This window comes from Microtus oregoni, unplaced genomic scaffold (assembly GCF_018167655.1).
Source record: "Microtus oregoni isolate MIOR12 unplaced genomic scaffold, Mior012 000004F_ref0000308, whole genome shotgun sequence".
In the NCBI taxonomy this organism is placed as follows: domain Eukaryota; kingdom Metazoa; phylum Chordata; class Mammalia; order Rodentia; family Cricetidae; genus Microtus; species Microtus oregoni.
In genome coordinates this window covers 31,524,194-31,529,459 of record NW_024543063.1, presented here as the reverse complement: position 1 = coordinate 31,529,459, position 5,266 = coordinate 31,524,194, and the positions used below count along the sequence as shown (strand labels likewise).

Sequence of the window (5,266 nt, the reverse complement as noted above, 5' to 3'; positions counted from 1 at the left end):
AGGGACTAATTGCTTTTATTCTCTCAAAATCCACAAGCTAAAGCCCCTGGTGTAATGATATTAACAGTAGGGCCTTTGGCAGAGGAGGAAGAGTGAAGACTTTGTGTGGGTTTGGTGTCTATCAGATTGGCCTGCGGGTGTGTCTGCGAGGCATTTTCTTGGTTACTAACTGATGTTGGAGGACCTAGCCTCCATGATGCCATCCTTGTGCTGGTGGGCCTGGCTGTGTAAGAAGAGCAGACTGTGAGTAAGCAGCACTCCTCCAGGGCCTCTGATTCAGTCTCCGCCTCCAGGTTCCTCTTGCCCTGGCCCCCACTGACTCCTCGATGATGCTCTGATATGGAAGTGTAAGCCACGTTGGTCCTGTCCTTCTCTAAGCTGCTTTCTTTTGGTCATGGTATTTATCTCAGCAATAGACCCTTCGTCGAACTGAGGGTTTGGTATGCCAGGCAGGACGTGAAAACTGTAAGCGGGGGAGCTTTGTGAGGCTTCCCCAGGTTGGTGTTGGCACCAAGCAGGAAGACAGTGGATGTTTGCAGTGTGTCCATCATGTCTCATCCGGGGTTAGAGCCACAGTGGATGCAGACCTTACTAGGTATTATCCCTTGCCCATAAGACTTCCGGTGAGCCTTCCCTCTTCCTGGTCCCACAAGCCATGTCCTCCTGGGCCTCAGCTTTGCAGCTTGTGAGGCACAAGACACGGGACCTGGCAGGCTCCCCGAGCTGTCAAGTCCAGGCTTCCCATGGACATTGGCTCCTGTTCAAGGGCAGATGGGTCTTGGAAGCCACACTCTATAGTAACGACTCTGAGAAGTGCAAGAAGAGAGACTGAGGCACAGAGAGGTTCGGTAGAGTGCATGGAGGGCACACGAGGGCAGCGCCTTTTGCGCCACAGACAGACTGGCACCGAGCCCACTCCAGAATGCCCAGAGCCACAAGCACATGGCGCTCAGCTGTTACGGTTATTCTGCCCAGATGCCGGACTGCACACAGCAGGCAAGCTCTGGGGAGCGTTTAAATCAGAAACACCGAGGCCAGAGAATGTTCTCAGGCATGGCTGGGTGGGAAGAGGAGGAGGGGTCCTCTGGAGGAAGGTGACCTAGTAGGATCAGCCCGGAAGGACCCAAGACAGCCCCAGGCCAATCCTAGAACAGCCCACATCTGCTTGGATCTGGCAAGAGCCACAGACTGCAAAGGCAACCAGTGAGAGGATTGAATATGGAGCAGGCTGGTGAACCATCTTACCCATAGTTGATGATAGTTTATGATGTCATTTCAGGAGCCCATGAAGGTGACCCACCAGCTCTAGCCAGCTTGTGTGCGCTACACTGAGCAGCCAGACTCTAGGTCCTCCTCTGGAAGCAGGTGACAGCACTGATTGGAGGGTAAACAAGAACAGCAGGTCAAGTCCAAGCCAGGGCTTGGGGAAGACAGCAAATAAGGCTGTCCTGAAGGTTCTGTTCTCAGCCCAGATACGCCCCCACTGGCCCAAGCTCAGCTCCATCAAATGCTGGTTCCGGGAGTCCCTCTTGCTATCTCACTGTGGGAGGCAAGCAGGGTTACACTGCCAACACTATCTTGGTCAGAAAGAAAGAAGGAAGGAACAAAGGAAGAGAGGGAGGGAGGGAGGGGGAGAGAGGGAGGGAGGGGGAGGGAGGGAGAAAGGATAGGAGGGAGAGAGGAAGGAAGGAAGGAAGGAAGGAAGGAAGGGAGAGAGGAAGAAAGGACTGGAGGGAGGGAAGGAGAGAGGGAGGAAGAGAGAAAGAAAGGGAGGGAGGAAGGGAGGGAGGAAAAGAGAGAGGGAGGGAGGAAGGAAGAGAGGGAGGAAGAAAAAAGGAAGGAAGGAAGGAAGGAAGGGAGAGAGGAAGGGAGAGAGGAAGAAAGGACTGGAGGGAGGGAAGGAGAGAGGGAGGAAGAGAGAAAGAAAGGGAGGGAGGAAGGGAGGGAGGAAAAGAGAGAGGGAGGGAGGAAGGAAGAGAGGGAGGAAGAAAAAAGGAAGGAAGGAAGGAAGGAAGGAAGGGAGAGAGGAAGAGAGAGAGGAAGAAAGGACGGGAGGGAGGGAGGAAGGAAGAGAGAGAAAGGGAGGGAGGAAGGAAAAGAGGGAAGGAGGAAGGAAGGAAGGAAGGAAGGGAGGGAGGAAGGACGGGAGGGAGAAAGGAAGGAAAGAAGGAAGGAAGGGAGAGAGGAAGAAAGGACGGGAGGGAGGAAGGAAGGAAGAGAGGGAGGGAGGGAAGGAGGGAGGGAGGGAAGGAGGGAGCTTTAGCAGTCCACTGTGTCCACTGCTTTCTGCCAGCAAATTCCCTTCCCTCTGGACATAGCGCTGCCATAGGCTGTGCAAATGGTGTTTCAGCCAGGTGCTGTGCCTTCTGCTCTGTGTGGCTTTATCTTCTCATCTAGAATGTAGAAAATTGCCTGGCTGATGAGCACACCTGTAGATGAGTAGCTGGCATCTGTGCCAGGGAGGAGAGAATGTGGGTTGGGCCACATCTGCTTCAGCAGTGAGGATGAACCTTGACCTTGGTGTTGAGGACAACTTGATAAGACATTTTTTAAAATTAGTATTTTTTAATGCTTTGATCTTATTCCTCAGTTAGGAATTTATTCATCCCGGGGAAGTGAATAAGGCTGAACACTGGGATTTGTTGGCAAGGAAACTGAATACCCATGATTTATGTTACAGGAAGCAGGCACCTGTCCATCCCCAGGGGACAGAGGACCCTGGTGACCTGCTGCCGTGACAAGCTGAGATGAGTTCTCCCTGGACTTCACACACAGTGCCTCAAAAATGTTAAGAATAGCAAATGAGTGCCGGGCGGTGGTGGTGCACGCCTTTAGTCCCAGCACTCGGGAGGTAGAGGCAGGAGGATCTCTGTGAGTTCGAGGCCAGCCTGGTCTACAGAGCTAGTTCCAGGACAGGAACCAAAGCTACAGAGAACCCCTGTCTCGGGAAAAAAAAAAAAGAATAGCAAATAAATCACAGCTTCAGAGGGACTAGAGGCCTCAGAAGACTTTCTGAAATAGTACAAGTGACGGTAGAGGATCATCCTATGTATGAACCAATTTGTGTTTTCAAAAGATATTTGTGGACCGGTGAGATAGCTCAGTAGGGAAAGGCTCTTGCTGCCACTCCTGAGGATGACCCGTACTGTGTGTGGAAGGAACTGATCCCCTTGGTTGTCCTCTGACTTCCACACACCTCAGCACACACGCGCGCGCACGCGCACAACTAAATGTAGAAGGGGGTGTGGTTGTAGAAAACACCATAGACAGCTACCAAAACATTAACATGCTACATCTGCTTTGGGGAATCCATGTAATTTTATGTAAATGGAGTCTCATTGAGCCCAGGCTGCCTTGGGACTTTCTGTGTAGCAGAGAATGACCTTTTTCATCTGTCTGATCCTCCTGTCTCTACCTCTCAAGTGCTGAGATTACAGACTATTTCATCTTGCCTTTTCTAGGTAGTGCTTGAGGAGGATCACAGGGCTTTGCCATACTATAGAAGCACTCTACCAACTAAACTAAACAACTAAACAACTGGAAAAAAAGCTTTCCTTCAGTGAACATAAATAAATTTGACAACATGGAGGGAATTTATTGGAAAAGGTGAAATCAATCCTTACCTGGGCATCAGCCTCAGGGACCTGGGCCTGTCAGGCGACTCTCAGGAGCCAGTCTCCTCCAGGGGTGCCAGTCCCTCCTGACTCTTTGACTCCATGGAGAGTCTACCCAGAAGAGAAGGGAAGAGAAGGTTTCGAAGGCCTCGCCCCCTTCACCGGGTCCTGTCTCCCTCCTCAATCCTTTTCTGTTCATCTTAACCTCAGTCCTTCCTCCCCTCCCACACAACTGTGCCACGGAAAATGGAAGAATTCCCATCACCTTACTCCAGCACTCGAAACCCAGGTTGGGCCAGGTGCTCTCCGTGGTTAGGCCACATACCTGGGGCCCTCTGCAGAGTCGGGAGTGACCCAGATGCCAAAGAGCAATTTCAGATAGGAGCGCATCTGGGAAATTATAAAGTTCCTAGCCATGCTCCAGCTTCTTCTGCAGGTTGAGGGGTTCACATAGTTCCCACACGCGGTCTGCTTGGAGCCCCTGTTCAGGCCATAGCCTCTGCAGATCTCCCCATTCACACCCATTTCCCTCTGCTCATGAGGAGTCTTGCTGTATCATGAGGCTCCCTTCCATGCCTCAAGGGCAGCGCAAAGCCTGGCCCTCGTGCTGGATTCTCTGTTTCAGGGGCCCTTAAACAAATAATTCTCTCTCTCTCTGGAGGTCAACACTGGAGCTCTGGGAGCCCTGGACCTTGGCCCATGGCACTGGCAGCTCTACATCTGCCCCAGCCTGGCACACGTGGCAGGAAGATGCTACTGCTCAGATGGTGTAGGTGGTTCCTGCCGCCTGGCACTGGTGACGATGAGATTGCTGGGGGCTGGGGCTGCTGATTGAAGGCGGGGGAGGGAGAGGAGGAGCGTGGCGGGAGAGATGACAGGTGGGAAGCGGATGGAGGACTTGGAAACAAAGCAAATTTGCAGTCGCCAGGAAATACATCCCAGCCACAGGTAGTCTGCGGAGGAGAGTCGGCTGCCTCCCAACTGGCACCTCAAGGGGCAGGCGGGGCCCCTCTCACAGCTGCCTCGCGAAGCTGGCAGCTGTGCTGCTGCACCATGTGTAAGGAGCCGGTCCCCAGGAGCACCCATGCCAAGCTGGTGTCAGCTGCGGGAACCCACAAATGTGGCACTTGAATATTTTTGCCCTGTAAGGCCTGGCGTTCGCAGCTTCATGGGGAAGGCATTCTGGCAGGACTGGGGTCTCAGCATGCCCATGCCAGGGTCTCCAACCCAAGTCAGTCCCACACAGCCCCTGCCTACCACATGGCCCTGTGGGTCTGCTTTGTTGCTCACACCTCAGAGGAGGCCGATGTGCTGTATGTACCAGAGTAAACAGAGTCAGGCCCTCAGTGGGTTCCTGGAATATGCCTGGAAACTTCTCCAAGCCCAGGCAACTGGACTGTGTAGAGGAAGCATAGATAATGTGGACAGAGTGGATGTGTGGAGGAACTGTAGACATGGACAGAGGCTGGGTGAGTGAGGTCTTTACATGGACAGTGGGCCATTTAGATAAAATATGGACTTGGACGGAAGGCCCATGAAGATGAGTCACGGGCATGGACAGAGGGCCTTGTGGGCTAGGCATGGATACAGACAAAGGAGCTAAAAAATGGGAATGTTCAGAGCAGGCAGCATGTCATGCTGTGTACTTCCCA

General features: G+C 52.9%; 1 long non-coding RNA gene across 1 annotated transcript; it reads right to left on the bottom strand.

The window, feature by feature from the left end:
* Nucleotides 1-745: 745 nt before the first annotated feature.
* On the bottom strand, nt 746-3,722 carry LOC121446842. The gene is made up of 3 exons (XR_005974142.1): nt 3,624-3,722; nt 1,246-1,374; nt 746-806 (listed from the first exon to the last, which is right to left on the bottom strand). It is a non-coding gene; the product is annotated as an uncharacterized LOC121446842 (long non-coding RNA).
* Nucleotides 3,723-5,266: the final 1,544 nt, after the last annotated feature.